This window comes from Anser anser, assembly GCF_964211835.1.
Source record: "Anser anser genome assembly, contig: HAP1_SCAFFOLD_32, whole genome shotgun sequence".
NCBI lineage: Eukaryota > Metazoa > Chordata > Aves > Anseriformes > Anatidae > Anser > Anser anser.
In genome coordinates, this window is record NW_028154148.1 from 2,973,461 (window position 1) to 2,993,826 (window position 20,366).

At 50.6% G+C, this 20,366-nt stretch overlaps 1 protein-coding gene and 1 pseudogene across 2 annotated transcripts in view; one reads left to right on the forward strand and one right to left on the reverse strand.

Annotated features, from left to right (window-relative positions):
* LOC310890629 (olfactory receptor 14C36-like) overlaps positions 1-20,366 on the forward strand; it is a gene marked incomplete at its 5' end in the record, with an annotated part of 63,080 nt that overhangs the window by 6,814 nt on the left and 35,900 nt on the right. The gene's annotated exons all lie outside the window — the stretch shown is intronic.
* Positions 7,789-11,125, reverse strand: LOC310890632 (olfactory receptor 14C36-like; annotated as a pseudogene). Its single transcript has one exon. The product of its transcript is annotated as an olfactory receptor 14C36-like (transcript).

The window sequence follows — 20,366 nt, forward strand, 5'->3', positions numbered from 1 at the left end:
AGAGAGATTATTTTCCTCCCCACCTGTACAAACCAGTGTCTCAGCTATTAGGGGTAAACGTTCATCTATGCAAGGAAGACAATATGGTGGGCACACACACCGCGCCACCCTGTGATACTACCTACGTGACCATGGAGAGGACATGAGAAAATGGGATGGAAAATCTCCCGCGACCCTAGAGACACGGGTACGTGAATTGCAAAAGAAAACAATTGGGAAAAAGGAGTTCTCTGAAAAGTTTGCTGCTCCAACTTCCAGCAGGCAGTCCTTTAAACACAGAAACGAAGATTCTGACCAGGACTAGAGGGGCCCTGCCTCCAGCCAGGGGGAGGAAAGGGACAATCGAGTTTATTGGGCTGTGTGGATTCGATGGCCTGGCACGTCAGACGCACAGAGGTATAAGGCTTTAGTAGACACCAGTGCACAATGTACTCTAATACCATCAAGCTATAAAGGGCCAGAGCCCGTCTGTATTTATGGTGTGACGGGGGGATCCCAGCAGTTAACTGTATTGGAGGCTGAGGTGAGTCTAACCGGGAATGAGTGGCAAAAGCACCGTATTGTGACTGGCCCGGATGCTCCGTGCATCCTTGGCATAGACTATCTTAGAAGAGGATATTTCAAGGACCCAAAAGGGTTCCGCTGGGCTTTTGGCATAGCTGCCTTAGAGACAGAGGACATTAAACAGTTGTCTACCTTGCCTGGTCTCTCAGAGGACCCTTCTGTTGTGGGGTTGCTGAGGGTTGAAGAACAGCAAGTGCCGATCGCTACCACAACTGTGCACCGGCGGCAATATCGCACCAACCGAGACTCCCTGAGTCCCATCCATAAGCTAATTCGTCAACTGGAGAGCCAAGGAGTGATCAGCAAGACTCATTCACCTTTTAATAGTCCCATATGGCCAGTGTGAAAGTCTAATGGTGAGTGGAGACTAACAGTGGACTATCGTGGCCTGAACGAAGTCACGCCACCACTGAGTGCTGCAGTGCCGGACATGCTAGAACTCCAGTATGAACTGGAATCAAAGGCAGCCTAGTGGTATGCCACAATTGATATCGCTAATGCATTTTTCTCCATCCCTCTAGCAGCACAGTGCAGGCCACAGTTTGCTTTCACTTGGAGGGGAGTCCAATATACTTGGAATCGGCTGCCCCAGGGGTGGAAACACAGCCCTACAATTTGCCATGGACTGATCCAGTCTGCGCTGGAGCAGGGGGAAGCTCCTGAACACCTGCAGTACATCGATGACATCATTGTGTGGTGTGACACTGCAGAGGAAGTTTTCGAGAAAGGGAAGAAATCAGTCCAAATCCTTCTGAAGGCCGGTTTTGCCATAAAACAGAATAAAGTTAAAGGACCTGCACGAGAGATCCAGGTTTTAGGAATAAAATGGCAAGATGGACGTCATCAAATCCCAATGGATGTGATCAACAAAATAACAGCTATGTCTCCACCAACTAGCAAAAAAGAAACACAAACTTTCCTAGGTGTCGTGGGGTTTTGGAGAATGCATATTCCAAATTACAGTCTGATTGTAAACCCGCTCTACCAAGTAACCCGTAAGAAGAATGCTTTTGAATGGGGCCCTGAGCAACGACAAGCCTTTGAACAAATTAAGCAGGAAATAGTTCATGCAGTAGCCCTCGGGCCAGTTCGAACAGGACCAGATGTAAAGAATGTGCTCTACACCGCAGCCGGGGAGAATGGTCCCACCTGGAGCCTCTGGCAGAAAGAACCTGGGGAAACTCGAGGTCGACCCCTGGGGTTTTGGAGTCGGGGATACAGAGGATCTGAGGCCCGCTATACTCCAACTGAAAAGGAGATATTGGCAGCATATGAAGGAGTTCGATCTGCTTCGGAAGTGGTCGGTACTGAAGCGCAGCTCCTCCTGGCACCCCGACTGCCGGTACTAGGCTGGATGTTCAAAGGAAGGGTCCCCTCTACACATCGTGCAACTGATGCTACATGGAGCAAGTGGGTTGCACTGATTACTCAGCGGGCTCGAATAGGAAACCCCAGTCGCCCAGGAACCTGGGAAGTGATTATGGACTGGCCAGAAGGCAAATAATTTGGGATATCATCAGAGGAGGAGGTGGTCCGTGCTGAAGAAGCCCCACTGTACAACAAGCTACCAGAAAATGAGAAGAAAAATGCCCTGTTCACTGATGGGTCCTGTCGTATTGTGGGAAAGCATCGGAGATGGAAAGCTGCTGTATGGAGTCCTACACGACGAGTTGCAGAAGCTGCTGAGGGAGAAGGTGAATCGAGTCAGTTTGCAGAAGTGAAAACCATTCAGGTGGCTTTAGATATTGCTGAACGAGAAAAGTGGCCAGTTCTCTATCTCTGTACTGATTCATGGATGGTAGCAAATGCCCTGTGAGGGTGGTTACAGCAATGGAAGCAGAACAACTGGCAGCACAGGGGCAAACCCATCTGGGCTGCTGCATTGTGGCAAGATATTGCTGCCCGGGTAGAGAACCTGGTTGTAAAGGTACGCCATGTAGATGCTCATGTGCCCAAGAATCGGGCTACTGAAGAACATCAAAACAACCAACAGGTGGATCAGGCTGCTAAGATTGAAGTGGCTCAGGGTGACCTGGACTGGCAACATAAAGGTGAATTATTTATAGCCCGATGGGCCCATGACACCTCAGGCCATCAAGGTAGAGATGCAACATACAGATGGGCTCGTGATCGAGGGGTGGACCTGACTATGGACACTATAGCACAGGTTATTCATGACTGTGAAACATGTGCTGCAATCAAGCAAGCCAAACGGTCAAAACCTCTTTGGTATGGAGGACGATGGCTGAAATATAAATATGGAGAGGCCTGGCAGATTGATTACATCACACTCCCTCAAACCCGCAACGGCAAGCGCCACGTACTTACAATGGTGGAAGCAACCACCGGATGGCTGGAAACATATCCTGTGCCCCATGCCACCGCCCGGAACACTATCCTGGGCCTTGAAAAGCAAGTCCTATGGCGACATGGCACCCCAGAGAGAATTGAGTCAGACAACGGGACTCATTTGCGAAACAACCTTATAGACACTTGGGCCAAAGAACATGGTATTGAGTGGGTGTATCACATCCCCTATCATGCACCAGCCTCTGGAAAAGTTGAATGATACAATGGACTGTTGAAGACTACACTGAAAGCAATGGGTGCTGGGACATTCAAAAATTGGGATACACATTTGTCAAAGGCCACCTGGTTAGTCAATACTAGGGGATCTGCCAACCGAGCTGGACCTGCCCAATCAAGCCTGTTACGCACTGTAGAAGGGGATAAAGTTCCTGTAGTGCACGTAAGAAACATGCTGGGTAAACCAGTCTGGGCTACTCCTGCCTCAGGAAAAGGCAAACCCATTCGTGGGATTGCTTTTGCTCAGGGACCTGGATGCACTTGGTGGGTAATGCAAAAGAATGGGGAGGTCCGGTGTGTACCTCAAGGGGATTTTATACTGGGTAAGAATAGCCCATGAGTTGAATTGTAGTATGTTAATTATTATATAATACTGTATGTCATCACTACCATCGTTGTTATATATCATAGATGAAAATGGTGATTAATTACAAGGTATTGGAAAGAGTGTAACCTGAGCATGACATAAATGGTATGGAATAAGGGGTGGATATCTGTCCTGGTTCCAGTTAGGAGAGAGTTAATTTTCCTCCTAGTAGCTGGTAGGGTGCTATGTTTTGGATTAGGATGAGAAGAGCGCTGATAACATGCTAATGTTTTAATTGTTGCAGAGCAGTGCTTACACCAGGCCAAGGACTTTTCAGCTTCTCGCTCTGTCCTGCCAGCGAGCAGGCTGGGGGTGCAGCAGGAGCTGGGAGGGGACAGACCCAGGACAGCTGACCCAAACTGGCCAAAGGGGTATTCCATACCATCTGACGTCATGCTAAACAATATATAGGGGTGGCTATCCGGGGTGGGGGGGCCGCCTGCTCAGGGATAGGCTGGGCATCGGTCAGTGGGTGGTGAGCAATTGCATTGTGCATCACTTGTTTTGTACGCATTATTATTAGTAATAGTATTATTATTATTATTGTTATTATTATATTCCTGCCTTAATAAACTGTCTTTATCTCAATCACAGGCTTCACTTTCCCGCTTCTCTCCCCCATCCGAGAGAGGGAGGGGGGAGGGTGAGCGAACGGCTGTGTGGTGTTTAGCTGCCGGCTGGGTTAAACCACAACAAGCATAATTTGGTGGAGGTGCAGAGCTGATGGGCACATTTTGGAGGATGCTACTAAAGACCTTTGTGCCCTTTTCCCTCCTAACAACAACGCCACTTCTGTCTCAAGAATAGAGTCGCCAACAGAGGTGAGACAGATACTCTGCGATCAAGAATGTCATCAGAAAGCTGATCCCAATAAGGTATGGGGAGGTCAGGAGCAGCCTGGACAAGAGAGATGTGAGATTTTGGGGTGGGAAGAAGAGCTTGGCCAGCAGAATCTTAATGTTTCGTAGAGCTAAGAGGGTTCATGTAATGTAGATGTTGCGGTAACACTGACTTAAAACAGTCATGTATGGCCCTTACATTACTTGAACCAGGACTTTTAATCCATAAACCTAAATACTACTACATCACTGTGACAGGAATCAGTTTTCTCTCTTGCTAACCCTAATGCCTTCCCTTAACACTAGCATTAAAATGCTCTCTTTAAACCTAGACTTCTTGGGAGACCTAAATAAAACCCTAAACCATAGAGCTTGTCCATGCCTTAACTACAGACCTGACACCAGAAGCAGAACACCGAACACTCCCACTAAAACTTTGTTACAACTCTAACCCAGAAAGTGAAAAACATGTACTGAGTGGGCGCTGTAGGTCAGCTATGACTCCCCTAGGTGAGCTCTGCCTCAGGATCTCCTGTCCCAGCAGGAGGAATGTGACTGGGGCAGTGACTGGGAGGTCACTTCTGTCTCTGCAGCTGATAGGGCAGCAGCAGGAACGTGTCACGCAAAGGGCCTGTGAGGTCCCTTGTGTCTGGAGGTGGCAGGTCACCCTTGGCTTCTCCCTGGGATCGGCACTTTGGGTCTGACATCTGCCAGTGGCCCTGCTAGGCCAGCAGAAGGCCCCTGCTTGGCATGCTGCCTGTGGGATCCCCTCTGCCTCCATCCCCAGGAGGACCCAGACAGAAAGAAGGCCTGCAGAGGGGTTGTCCTGTCCCTTCTGCTTGAGGCCAGGACTGGACAGCAGGAGGCACAAGGCTTGGCTGTGTCTAGCCAAGAAGCTGCAAGGCCAGCAGCAGGCCCAGGCCTTGGGAGATGCTGGTGAGGTGACTTCTGTCTGCTTGGCTGACAGGCCACAAGGAGCCTGATGGGTTGGGATGCCTGCTTCAGGAGTGGTTTCCACCCTGATGGAGCTTTCTTTGGTAGAAGGAAAGAGCAGGAGAGAAGAAAGTGCCACAAAGTGCACCTTGGAAGGTTGGCACTGGCCACAGGGAGGAAGAAATGTCCCTCAAAGTGTCGTGCTGTGGTGCTAGAGGTCACTCAAAGATCAGACCCTAGCTTTGTGTTTCAAGGAACAGCTGGTGAGGGTTGATGAGACATTGCTGAAATGATGGAAATGCCGGGATGAGAGCAAGGTGGTGAACAGAGGTGGGTGTCTGCAGATTTCAGGGAAATAGGGCAAAAGAAAGCCTGCAGAGGAGAAGGCAGAGGGTGCTGGCAGGAATGGAAGGCCCCAACAGCCCTGACGTTTTTGTCCCTTTGGCTAGAGCTTCTGAGGAGATGAGATAGAGTCATTGCAATGGGGCCTCACTGCTTCCTTGATACCCTGTGCAGGGGTGGGCAGGTGTTCTAATGAAGTTCTTCTCGTGGCATCACACTGTCCACCACATCATACAGACCCCAAGAAGAGCCCTGAGCCAGACGGGGGGGTGCAGGATCTCCCCTCCCAGTGGCTGGGGTCAGGCCTTGGCCCTTCTGCTTCACCAAAACCAACCAAGACTTTTCTCAGCACAGCGCTTTGCCTGTCTGGAATCATGGCCTCCAATGATCTGCCCTAACTAGTCCCTGGGGAGGCTTTGTTAGGAACAGCCCTCAGTGGGGCCCATTAATACTCCAAGTCACTTCAACTTTTCCTTCTGACTTTACTTTCTCAAGCAGTTGCATCATTCTCCTCTCAGTACCCAGGTTTCATTGACTCAGCACTAAAATACACCGTGGAACTCATTAAAACACATAATCTCCTAAGGAGCCATATCTCTCCCATAGTTTTCTTCATGTCTTCAAGACTTGTTCAGCTAATTGGAGAGCTTTCATGGTGTAGTTAAGGAGGAAGATTTCAAAGAGCATCTAATAGAAATCTTTCCTCATTTTAAAGGCTGAACTATGTTGCATTTCAGTTTGGAGCATCATTTTCCTATAGATATTGGTCAAGGGATACAGCCCTGCTTAGGCTGGAAGAGCAGGGTTTTTCCTATTTAAAAGCAAGCAGCAGGAAATCGTGCTGCAATTTTCAAAAAAAAAAAAAAAGTTCAAGTTCCTCATTGTTTTGCCTCCAGTGAAGTTTACCTTCCAAAAGGATGACTGTACATGATCTGTTTTGCACTGATTAATAGGAAATTTAGAATAATTGTGTTAATATTAATCCATATCATAGTAATTCAATGATAAATGATGAGTTTCTTGCTAAGGAAACCATTAGACAGAGTGCTGAGAGATGGGCGAGCTGGAACTCACTGAAACTCAAAGCAGCAACTGGGTTGGTGAGAGCGGTCTGAATGATCAAAGAGTAAGGGGAGGGCAAAGCAGGAGAACCATGGGAAGTGCATAGGTCCAGACAGGCAGCTGGAAAGGGGACATTCAGAAGGGTCTATGTAATCAAGTCAGGTTTTGTGCCTGGAAGATGAGGGAGTACACCATGGTAGACAAAGCGATGACAATGCAAGCACAGGTGAACACCAGTATTTCTTCTCCTGCGATGAATATAAATCCTGAAAATTAACGTTTCTTCATGATAGAAATTATCATTCATGTGAGGCATTTAACGGAAGGGATTGAATCATTTGAGCTGATGAGTTGTTGCTTTATTAGTTAAGTACTAAAAAAAATTACTGGGTATTGAGGCAGAGCTTTGCTGTCTGACAATAAGCATAACCAGGGAAAACCTCCTGTGGCCCCGTTGTGTTTGAGGCACTTCCCTGGATGGGCAGATGTCAGAAAAGACCTACAGGAGACCGGAGCCCTTTGGGAAAATGAGGTGGAGCCAGGTGGAGTTCCCAGGGCACCTCCTCTGCCAGCAGTGCTCTTTCTCCTTGAAACTGCAGCCCAGCCCAGCACAGGAAACTCCTTCAAAGACAAACCCCTTCTTCAGTGGGTTCCTGGGACTGCTCTAGATTTGAAATGGCCGTTGGAAACCCATGATATTCTTATTCCTACTTTACCCATGATACCCCATATTCCTACAAGACACTTGAAAACTCATTTACATTCCTGGGTCATCTCTAGCAAATTCTGGCTGAAAAACTCAAGTATATCATGCTTCAAATGGCTGAGCCAGAACCCATCAGCTTGTCTCACTTCGGAAATGGTCCCCGTCCAGCTAAGGTTTTGAAAGTGAAAAATGTGACATGACCCGCCAGGTCAATGCGCAGAGTAAGGGAAAGTCACACATATTGTGCTGGAGTAGCAGAAGGCAAAAGGCACTGCACTGTGCCTCAGAGTAATCAAGGAGACCTAATCCAGTTCATCTGTGAGAAAAGCAGTGTGAAGGACATTGAGTTGTGTCCTGACATAAAGAAGGATGTACATCACTGGTGAAGGAGCTGTCTTTTTGTGCCAGCACCAATGCAAATTATACGAGAACTACATCATATAAAGGTAACTTGTCCCACCCTGGCCATGTCACCCCACGGGGCAGGGGAGGGACCTTTTTCACTTTCAGCCTCTTTTTCAGAGAGGCTTTGCCCTCTCCCTGCGCACCACAGGGCAGAGCCTGGCCCTGGACGCTCCATGAGCGCCGTGCAGGTTGTGGCAGGCTGCGGTGAGGGGATGAATGCCCTGGGCCCCCTTCCTGCTCTGCCCAGGCCAGCAAGGGCCCCGAGCGGCCTCGTGTCCCCTGCCCCTGCAGCTCGGGGCTCCCTTCCCCAGCCCTGGCTCTGCAGCACCAAGCCCTGCTGGGAGCCCTCCCCTGCATGCTGCCACCGCTCCCTGACGCTGCTGGTGCCCTCTGCCGGGCACTGCCCAGCCCAGCCCAGCCCCTGCCCACCCCTCCCCACCTCCCGGACCTCTCCCCAGCCCAGCAGCGCAGGCTGGGCTGGCCCCAGGCCAGTGCCCACCGCAGGCTGCTGCAGGGCTCTGGGCACGGCCAGCACAGCCCCAGCCCCTCGCAAGGCACCGCAGCTGCTGGCACAAAGGCGGCTCTGGGCCTCCCCAGCAGCCCCCGCGCTGGGGCCAGCCACGGCTCAGGAGATGGAGGGCCGTGAAGCTGCAGGAGCCCTGCTCTCCTGCCTGGGACATCCCCAGCACAGAGTGCCTGTGCCCCGCACGGCTAGCCCCGCTCCCCAGGCCAGCACAAGAGGCCTGGCGCAGGCACACAGCAGCTCCAGATTCCTCTCCAGGATGCCATTTGCCAGCAGACCCAGCACCACTGGGACAGTCCCAAGCAGATAATTCAAGGGCCAGTTCTTGTTTGCTGGGCCATAGGCAAGCAAGAAAGGAGTTCCTGGTCCAGCCCTTGGTCCTTCACTGATCATGCTGGGGTTCTGATCCATTGTGAGGCCCAGAAAAGCAAGAGGTCTGTTCAGGAAGCAGCTCCTTGGGTGTATTCCTGAAAGCAGGTTTGCAAGAGGCGTGCAGAGACATTGAAGAGATGCCAGTGTAGAGATAACAGGACTGTCACCAACATACATGAGATCTCAGGGCTTATCCAAATACAAGAAGCACAATGTGGAAGCAAAAGAGAGCAGCAGTGGAAAGGCCACGTCCTGCTGCTGGCCATGGCCATGGCTCCAGGGAAGCAGCAGCCCCGACCCGAAGGCAGCAGAGAGGCAGAGCCCAGCGGGCAGTGAGGGGCAGCCGCGAGGGCCAGCGGGGCTGCTCCTCCCTGTGGCAGCTGGGCTCTGGGCCCTGAGCCCCTCCTGCGTGCTGGGGATGCTCCCCCAGCTCCAGAAAAGATGGGAAGGGTTGGAAGGTGAGACCAATGAATTTCTGCTCGACTCTGTTTTGTCTTTATCTAAACGGGAATCCCATTTCCACAAGTACATGAGATACTTGGTTCAAAACTAAAATACAATGATAAACACACAGGATACTAAATAGATCATTACTGAATGAAAATCACAAGGTTCAGAAAACAGTAAAGTAAGTAAGTAAGTAAGTAAAGTAAGGCTGTTCTAACACTTATTCAGAAAAGAAAAAATAAATAAATAAAGTGTCCTGTTAGGACTTTGCGCCCATTATTAATGATGAAGAAACATGTATCCAAAGAGTTTCCTCAATGCATCCTTGAGCTCCTTGTTTCTCTGCTGTAGATGAGGGGGTTCATGGCAGCAGGAACCACCGAGTACAGAACTGCCACAACCAGGTCCAGGGATGTGGAGGACATGGTGGGGGGCTTCAGGTAGGCAAACATGCCAGTACTGATAAATAGGGAGACCACGGCCAGGTGAGGGAGGCACGTGGAAAAGGCTTTGTGCCGGCCCTGCTCAGAGGGCATCCTCAGCACTGCCCTGAAGATCTGCACATAGGACAGCACAATAAAAACAAAACAGCCAAATGCTAAACAGACACTAGCTACATTAAGCCCAACCTCCCTGAGGAATGACTCGGAACAGGAGAGCTTGAGGATTTGAGGGATTTCACAGAAGAACTGATCAAGCTCATTACCTTGGCAGAGGGGCAGGGAAAATGTAGTGGCCGTGTGCAGGACAGCATTGAGAAAGCCACTGCCCCAGGCAGCTGCTGCCATCTGGGCACAAGCTCTGCTGCCCACGAGGCTCCCGTAGTGCAGGGGCTTGCAGATGGCAACGTAGCGGTCATAGGACATGACAGTGAGAACTGAATATTCTGCTGATATGAAGAAGAGAAAGAAAAAGACCTGTGCAGCACACCCTTGGTAGGAGATGGTCCTGGTGTCCCAGAGGGCATTGGCCATGGCTTTGGGGAGAGTGGTGGAGATGCAGCCCAGGTCGAGGAGGGCGAGGTTGAGGAGGAAGAAGTACATGGGGGTGTGGAGGCGGTGGTCGCAGGCTACGGCGGTGAGGATGAGGCCGTTGCCCAGGAGGGCAGCCAGGTAGATGCCCAGGAAGAGCCCGAAGTGCAGGAGCTGCAGCTCCCGCATGTCTGCGAATGCCAGCAGGAGGAACTCGCTCACAGAGCTGGTGTTGGGCATTTACTGGCTTTGGTCATGGCACTGCCAAATGACAAAAAAAAAAAAAAAAAAGACTGTTATGAGTAAAGTCTGTGAGTATAATTCAGTTAATTCCCAATTAAAGCCTTACATTCCCTGTTTCCAAGAGGACCTCTGTCTGTCTCCCTGTCTGGAGCCCTGCTCTGTGCTTGCTGAGTGTCCTGTACACTGCAGCTGCCTCTGCCCAGCAGCTCCCAATGAGCCTGCTCTGCTCCATTGGAGGTCCCAAGAGGGCAGGTTCCTGGGAAGGGGCTCCCTCGGTTGAGTGAGGGGTGTTTGGCTGTGTGACTCCATGTGCGTCTTCCCTGTCCAACACCCAGGAGACAAAAGCAGCAGGTGGATCGTGCGTGTCTGGCCGGAGAGAGCAGGGAGCATCTCCTCCTGCCTCACCCTCTGTGCACAGCACTCCCTGTCAGAATCAGGCACCAGCAGCTGCCACGCTGGGCAAGGCAGAGAAGCAGGCATGGGCAGGCAGGGCGGACCCAACGCGGTGCCGAGGCTGCGGTGTCGGTGAGGTAGAGCCTGTCCTCACACCCCTGTGCCATCTGCCCGGCACAGCCAGCAGAGGGAAAAGAGCTCTGGAGTGCAAGAAGCGTTGGGAATGTGCTCCTTGTCGTATGGTAGGAATTTGGGGATAGGATTAATTGTCTCGGTTCATTGAAACAGGAATTTCCATCATCTGTGCAATCCCTACAACTCTGTTAACACAGAGCCTACCCAAGTATTAGAGAAGGAAAATGCAGGCAGAGACTGCAGAAAGTGCCTTCTCTTCGCAGGCAGCCCCTGCCCTCTGCTTGCTCTGCCCAGGGATGCCCTGCAGCACCTTCTCCTCCACACTGCACAAGCCATGAGAGATATCCTGGCAGCTCCTGGCAAGGCAGAGATGTCCTGGACCCAGGAGCCCATTCCAGGAGCCTCCCTTGCACTGTCCTGCAGCCAGAGACTTACCGTGTGCAGGGCTGTGAAGGTTTCTCCTGCACTGAGCTCTCCTCTGCCCGCACCCTCCAGGCTGCCTGGAATCCCTTTCTGCCTGGGTGCCTGCGGTCAGAGCCCCCAGCCCTGCTGCGCTGTGCACAGGAGCTGCTCCTGGGCAGAGCTGTCTCTCTGCACCACGGCCCTCTTGCCACGAGCTCTCTCTGTCCCAGGAGCCCGGCCCAGCTCAGCACCACATGCCCAGCCCAAGGCATTGGAATCCCCCCTCGGGGGGCTTTGCTGAGGAGCCCACGAACCTCAGGCACTGAGAGACAATTGAAGCCATCTCTCAACAAGTCCAAGTCAGAGGCAAGTTTCCTGCAGTGTCCCCCTGAGGGCCAGCACTGACACAGCCTCCCTTGGAGCTCGTTAGAGCAGAGCATTGGAGGCAGTGAGGACAAGGAGACAAAGGCAGTGTGAAGGTGACCCTGATGTCCCTTTTGCAAACTGGGTGAGTTTCACCAAGCACAAGGGTCAGGCCTTGACCCCTGGAACCCTGGAAGAGAGACCTGTTCCTCTCACACCTTGCTCAGGGCTCTTTGTGGGGCAGGAGGAGATGGGGATGTGCATGGCCAAGTGCAGGAGAAGGGTACGAGCCCTGCCTGGTTCATGGGTGGGGGCGAGGAGGCAATGAGGCCCTGGTGCTTTACCGATAAGCTGTCTCCTCCTAGGCCTCAGTGGCAGAGACAACAGCCAGAGCCATGGACACAAAGCCCTGGGTCCTGTTGGGACTCTCAGCCTTGCCACAGCCCTTGCTGCTCTCCACACGAGGCTGTCCTAGGGACTTCCAGACCTGTACCTGTTTCCTTGCTGGCTGCAGACCCTTGTCCGTGTGGTATCTCACAGGATCTGAGCTGAGTCTGATAACTCACATCTTCTTGGTGGCCATGCTCCTCGTAAGGCAGCTCTGTAGGGAGCTGGCCTGGTTCCTGGGGAGCAGCACCACTGCTCGTATGGCATCCCGCATGGTGCCCAGGCCCTCCTCCTCCTGGGCACTGCTCACTCAGCTTGTCCCAGTCTGCCCTGATGTGTGGGGTTATTGTTCTTCTGGTGCAGGACTGGGCTCTTCTCCTTGTAAATGCCACAATGTTTCCGTAGGCAACATCCTGCAGTTTCTCAGGGTTCTCCCACATGGATGCTGCAGTCTGTCAGCTGTTAACATCTGCAGGCAGACAGTTCAACCTTCGTGTGATTGTGCTTTCTCTGACAAGACAGCGGCATGAGGAGCTGCAGGAAGGTTTGGATAACACAGGAGTAACCAGCTGAATGGAATCGCAGCACAGAGTCACAGAAGGGCAGGGGATGGAAGGCTGCCAGGTTCCACCTCCTCTGTGCTTCCTTCTCATGCATGCTGTCAGTTTGTCTGGAGCTGTGTCCGGAATGTTATGGGGCTGTGCAGGTCAAAGTTAGAAGGGCCAAAGCGCTGGTAGAGCTCAATCTGTGTATTACTGTCAAAGACAATAAAAACCGTTTATATAAACACTTTAATAAAGGAGGATTAAGAAGACTCATCATCCTTTAATGGATGTGGGGGTAAACCTGGTGACAAGAGATGAGGTAAAGGCTGAGGCACTTAATGTCTTCTTTGCCTCAGGCTCTAGCAGCAAGACCAGATGTTCCCGTGGACTTTTCCTCCTCCTCATGGTGAGTGCCAACATTCCAAAGTGAATTCTGTGGCACTTTTTTCTCTCCTGCTCTTTCCTACTACCAAGGAAAGCTCCATCAGGGTGGAAACCACTCCTGAAGCAGGCATCCCAACTCATCAGGCTCCTTGCGGCCTGTCAGCCAAACAGACAGAAGTCACCTCACCAGCATCTTCCAAGGCCTGGGCCTGCTGCTGGCCTTGCAGCTTCTTGGCTAGACACAGCCAAGCCTTGTGCCTCCTGCTGTCCAGTCGTGGACTCAAGCAGAAGGGACAGGACAACCCCTGTGCGGGCCTTCTTTGTGTCTGGGTCCTCCTGGGGATGGAGGCAGAGGGGATCCCACAGGCAGCATGCCAAGCAGGGGCCTTCTGCTGGCCTAGCAGGGCCACTGGCAGATGTCAGCCCCAAAGTGCAGACCCCAGGGAGAAGCCAAGGCTGACCTGCCACCTCCAGACACAAGGGACCTCACAGTCCCTTTGCGTGACACGTTCCTGCTGCTGCCCTATCAGCTGCAGAGACAGAAGTGACCTCCCAGTCACTGCCCCAGCCACATTCCTCCTGCTGGGGCAGGAGATCCTGAGGCAGAGCTGACCTAGGGGAGACGCAGCTGACATAGAGAGCCCCCTCGGTACCTGTTTTTCACTTTCTCGGTTAGAGATTAAGCAAAGTTTTAGTGGGTGTTTTTGGATTTCTGTTTGTGGAGTCAGGTCTCTGGTTAGGGTATGGGCATGCACTATGGTTAACGGTTTTGCTTAGGTTTCTCAAAAAGTCTGGGTTTAAATAGAGCGTTTCAATGTTAGTGTTAAGGGCAGTGATTAGGGTGAGCAAGAAAGGAAAGGTAAGGGAAAGGGGCTATGGGCAGAGTTTTCCTAAAAGTGATACTTTGAGTTCTGAATTAGAGTAGTGGATTCCTGTCAGGGTGGTGGACTAATGTTTATGTTGAGGGATTACTGTTACTGTTGAAAATAGTGTAAGGGACACAGAAGACTGTTTGAAGTCAGTGTTACAGCATCAACATTACATGAACCCTCTAACCTCTAGAAAGGAAGCTTCCAAGCTCCTCTTCCCTTCCTCCTCCCACCCCCAAATCTCACATATCTCCTTGCCAGGCTACTCCTGACATCCCCATATCAGTCATCTAACTGGGATCAGCTATCTGATGCCTTTCATGATCTCAGAGTACCTGTCTCACCTCTGTTGGTTACTCTATCCTGTAGTATTAGAGTACACTATACACTCTGTTGGCTATTCTAGTCTGTTACTAACAAAGCCTCCCCAGGGACTTGTTAGGGCAGCTAACTGGAGGCCGTGATTACAGACAGGCAAAGCGCTGTGCTGAGAAAAGTCTTGGTTGGTTTTGGTGAAGCAGAAGGGCCAAGACCTGACCCTAGCCACTGGAGGACAGATCCTGCACCCCCATGTCTCACTCAGGGCTCTTCCTGGGGTCTGTGGGGTAGGGGACGATGCCCATAAGATCATGTGAAGGACAATGGTATGAAACCTCCCAGTGTTTGCACATGGTTGAAAGGAAAATACATGGTCCCAGTGCCATGAGTATAACACATCTCCTCATAAGCCATGGCTGCGGAGACAAAGATGTCAGTGCTGCTGCGGCCTTCCATTCTTGTCAGAGCCCTCTGCCTTCTCCTCTGCAGGCTTTCCTGTGCTGTCCCACACCTCTCTGAAGGCTGCAGACAGCCACTTCTCTTCCCCACCTGGCTCTCACTCTGGTATTGCCAGGATTTCACTGGTGCCTCTCCACTCTCCCCAGCTGTTCCTTCAAACACAAGGGCATGGGCTGATCCAAACTCCCTCTGGGTGACCTCTGGACCCACAGAACCACTGCCAGTGCCTCACCTCCAAGTCAAGAATTTCATCTGACTATCTACTCTAAATCTACCCTCTTCAAGTTTAAAACCATTCCCCTTGTCCTATCATAGAAATCATAGAAATCATAGAAACACAAAGTTGGAAAGGATCATTTAGTCCAACCATCCTATCACTACTACTACCCACTAAGCTACTAAGTCAGATACCGTAGCACCTTGTCCTGGTGCTTCTTGAACACTGCGAGGGGCAGTGGGTGACTCCACCACCTCCCTGGGCAGACCATTCCAGTGCCTGACTACTCTTTGAAAGAAGAAGTCTTTCGTGACATCTAATCTAAATCTCCCCATGCGCAACCTGTGGCCATTTCCTTGAGTCCTATCGTTAGTTATCTGAGAGACGAGGCTGACCCCCGCCTCACCACAACATCTCTTCAGGTAGTTGTAGAGTGCAATAAAGTCTCCCCTGAGCCTCTTCTCCACACTAAACAATCCCAGCCACTCTTCATAAGACTTGTGCTCCAGACCCCTCACCAGTTTGGTTGCCCTTCTCTGGACACACTCCAGGGCCTCGATGTCCTTCTCATAGTGAGGGGCCCAAAACCGAGCACGGTACTCGAGGTGCGGCCTCACCAGAGCATAGTACAGGGGGACAATCACCTCCCTGCTCCTGCTGGCCGCGCTGTTTCTTATACAAGCCAGGTTGCCGTTGGCCTTCTTGGCCACCTGGGCACACGGCTGGCTCATGTTCAGCCGAGCATCAATCAACATTCCCAGGTCCCTTTCCTTTTCACAGTCTTCTAGTCACTCTGCCCCAAGCCTATAGCGTTGCATGGAGTTATTGCGGCCAAATTGCAGGACCCTGCACTTGGCCTTGTTGAACTTCATCCCATTCACCTCAGCCCAGCAATCCAGCCTATCCAGATCCCTCTGAAGAATTCTAAAGAATTTCTTCCATATATCTAATTTAAACCTACCCTCTTTTAGTTTAAGGTCATTACTCCTTGTCCTATCACTACACTCCCTGACAAAGACTGTCTCCCCAGCTTTCCTGCAGGCCTTCTTGAAGTACTGCAAGGTTGTTCTAAGGTTTCTCCAGTGCTTTGTCTTCTCCAGGATGAGCAGTACCAGCTTGCTCAGCATGCCTTCACAGCAGACGTGCTCCAGCCTCTTGACCATCTCTGTGGCCCTCCTCTGGACCTGTTCAAATAATTCCATGTACTCGAACTGCCGCGTTAAGCCACAGCAGTCTTTTTGGCACGCAGAGTGGGGCACGAAGGGTTGAGATAATGACAGATCTTACCAGAGAGTGCTAAAATTAAATTGTTATAAGCACTAGACCAGTTTAGTAGGTGCTGATCACAATGTCGACGTTTTGGATCTCAGGTCTGTTGTGCTTGCTTTCAGAAATGTGTTGTATAGCACATTACTTACTGCATGTGTTCCCGTTGTGCTGTTTATCATTTCTGGGGCTGGTTTAAAGTTATTTTGCTATGTTGTGTAACACTGGCTTATGATTCTATAAAATGTCTGGTCATGTGACAAATGTGTTATTTTACTGAGCATTGCCACCACCTCCATACCTCAGGAACCATCACTCAGAAACTTAAGAATTACACTCTTGACCTTTTTGCTTTAGGGAGCCAATCTAGGGGGAAAAAAGGGAGGGACACTTCTCCACTTATTCAGTCCCCCTTTTTCCTTCACCTCCCCCTTCTCCTCCAGGCTAATTACACTCGCTCTACAAAGCTTAGAATATCCTTGGGATGCTCCTATTGTGATGTCTCTGGAATGTGTTTCAACTTCCGTTTAAGGATACACAACTATTTAAGAATGCCCTCCAGAGACCTGCCCCAAGGCAGGAGAGTTAGGAGAGGCAGGGAGAGTGGGAGGATAAGGGCAGGCACCTAGAGCAGTGGGCACCTCCAGGGCTTTGGAACTTCTCCCTGAGCACCTACAGAATCCTTAAAAACTGTAGAAGTGCTTGAAAAGGAGGTGTTATCACCTTGGCAATTCCAAAGGGACACAAATCACTGGAATGTGCTGGGACTTGGTCTGTGCTTACTGAGCCTCAGTCAGTGCCACTCCAACCCCTGTGACAGGCCCTGCAGCTACTCCAACACCTCTGACATGTCCTGCAGCCGCTCCAGCCCCTGGGACAGGCCCCAGGTCTAGTCTGGGGACTAGACCAGACCCCCCAGGTCTGGTCTTACTAGGCCACAGCACCAACCTGTGCCAGTATCCGTTGCTTCTATATGCAGGAGAAAACAATGGGTGTGAAAATCAGGCTCCTTAGAATGGAAAAGAACTACTACCCAGAAAAGAAAGGAGGAAGAAGAATGTTGATCTATGAAACCTTGACACAGACTTCCCCACGAGGGGGTACTTCAAAGATCCAAAAGGTTACAGGTGGGGTTTTGGGATAGCTGCCTTGGAGACGGAGGATATTAAAGAGTTGTCTACCTTGCCCAGTCTCTGGGAGGAGCCTTCCGTTTGTGGAACTGTTGAAGGTCAAAGAAGAGCAGGTGCAGGTAGGTTACCACAATGTTCTACCATTTGGGGATGGGCTGGACAACAGTAAGTAATGAGTAATTGCACTGTGCACAGCTTGCTTTGTACATAACAATAATAATAATAACAATAACAACAACAACAACAATAATAACAATCAACGTCATAATCATCATCATCATAAAAGCTACTGTTATTATTATTTCTCTTCCCTTTCGGTCCGTTAAACTGCCCTTATCTCAACATATAAGCATTTGGGGGGTTGGTGTGAGCTAACTGCTGTGTGGTGCTGAGCTACTTGCCAGATTAAAGGACAACATGTTTGACAACCACACTCTAATAGCACAAATCGCACTTGTAAAATTCATCTCTCCTGTGTACAGAGAAGGGCAGTCGGTGATGATTTCAGTCTGCTTCAAGCACCACACCCCCTGAGATGGGCCTAAATTTAAACCAACCCCTGTGACAGGCCCTAGAGACACTCCAAAAACTGCTATAGGCCCTGCAGCCACTCCAACTCCTCTGAAAGGCCCTGCAGCCAGGACAACTCCTGTGATGGGCCCTGCAGCCACTCCAGCCCCTGAAATGGGCCCCATGGCTGGGCCAGAGAACCAGCCTGTGCCACTATTGGTTGCCTCTTTATGCAAGAGAAAACAATGGGTGTGGAAGTCAGTTTTTCTTTAGAAAGGAAAGAAACTCCTACCCAGACAAGAAAGGAGGAAGAAGAAGATAAGGCAGGTTTCACCAAAGAAGGGCCACCATGGAAGCAGGAGGACAAAGAAGAAGAAATCACCTAAACATCAGAAACCACGTGATCCCTTTCCCAGGGTAAGCTATGAGATAAGGGAAAAGATTTCGGCCATCATCTTGGTGAGCACATTGTCACCTGGCTGCCCCAGTGCTGGGAGAACAGGGCCAATAGCCTGGAATTAGAGGGCAGGGAAGCCAAGCAGCTGGGATCCCCCTCTAGAGAAGGAGTGATTGACAAAGCCATTGGAAAAGGGCACAAGGAATTTAATCCTGTCAGGCGTCAAGGAAAGGTCTCCCTTCAAGAAAGATCTTGTATGTCAACCAGGAAAGTGGACCAACATGGAGAGGGGTATCCGGTACCTGAGGGAATTAGCCATGCTGAAGGTGATTGATAGTGACCTAGACAACAAACAGCTGTCCAAAGTTCCAGATGAAGTCGAGTGCCCATGACCCATGTGGCAGAAGTTTGTACAGAGCGCACCATCACCATATGCCAGCTCATTGGCAGTTATGACCTGGAAAGACCAAGAGGAACCCACATGGATGAGTCGGATGTAGTTGGATGTAGCCAACTACAGCATTACAATGAAAGTCTCTCTTCTTCCCTATGGGCCCGCATCTCGTCTTGAGAGAAATTTTCTCACGAGATGCTAGAACTACAAGAGATACATCTTCCTCCCCACCTGCATGAACCAATAGCTCAGCTATCAGGTGTAAGCATCCCTCTGCTCAAGAAAGTTAATGTAGTGCGTGCATACTATGTGCCACCCTGTGGTTTTAACTGTGTGACCACGGAAAGACCATGAGAAAACGGGATGCAAAAATCTGTCCTACCTCCACCCTAGAGGCAGGGATACATGAAGCGCAAGGAAAAGCATTCACAAAAAGTGGTTCTTCTGAGAAAATTACTGCTCCAGTTTCTATCAGACAGTCCTCCAAACAGAGTAATGAATACTATGAGCAGGACTAGAGGGGCCCAGCCTCCATCCAGGGGGAGGAAGGGGACAATCGCGTGTATTGGACTCTGAGGAGTATTGGCCTGGCACATCAAACCCAAGAGTTAACTGTACTGGAGGCTGAAGTGAGCCTAACTGGGAAGGAGTGGCAAAAGCGACCCATTGGGACTGGCCTGGAGGCTCTGTGCAACCTTAACACAGACTACTTCAGGAGGGGGTACTTCAAAGATCCACAAGGGTATTGGTGGGCTTTTGGCATAGCTGCCTTGGAGACGGAGGACATCAAACAGTTGTCTACCTTGCCCACTCTCTCACAGGACCCTTCTGCTGTGCAGGTGCTGATGGCCAATGGGCAGCAGGTGCCAATCGCTACCACAACAGCGCACCTGAGGCAGTATTGCACTCACAGAGACTCCCTGATTCCCATGCATGAGCTGGTTCATTGACTGCAGAGCCAAGGGGTGATCAGCAACACTTGCTCACCCTTTAGTAGTCCCCTATGGACAGTGCAAAATTCTAATGGTGAGTGGAAGAGAACGGTGGGCTTCTGTGGCCTGAATGAAGTCACACCACCGCTGAGTGCTGCTGTGCTGGGCATGCTAGAACTTCATTCAGTACGAACTGCAGTCAAAGGCAGCCAAGCGCTCTGCCACAATTAATATTGCTAATGCATTTTTCTCCATCCCTTTGGCAGCAGTGTGAAGGCCACACTTTGCTTTCAGTTGGAGGGGCGTCCTGTCCACCTGGAATGGACTGCGCCAGGGCTAGAAACACAGCCCTACCATTTGCCATGGGCTGATCCAGACTGCCCTGGAACACAGGGAAGCTCCTGAACACCTCCAGTACATTGATGTCGCCCTCACATGGGGCAACACATCTCAAGAAGTATTTGAGAAAGGGAAGAAAATAGTCCTAATCCTTCTGAAAGCTTGTATTGCCCTAAACCAAAGTAAGGTCAAGGGACCTGCACAGGAGATCCTAATGCAGGCTGGTCAGGTTCAGGGGGACCCCTGCTTGGGGAAAGGTTGGGCATCGGTCAGTGGGTGATGAGCAATTGCATTGTGCATCACTTGCTTTATACATATAATAATAATAAAAATAAAAATTATTATTATTTATTAGTAGTATTGTTAAAGTTATTACTATCTATTCAATTTCTGTCCATTTAAACTACCTTTATTTCAACCCATTATCTTTTGGGTGTGGGTGTCAACTAACATCTGTGTGGTGCTAAGGTGGCTGACGGGTTAAAGCACAATGTGTTTGACAACCACAGTCCAACAGCACAAATCACACTTGTAAAAATCAGTCTCTGACTTCTACAAAGAGGAGC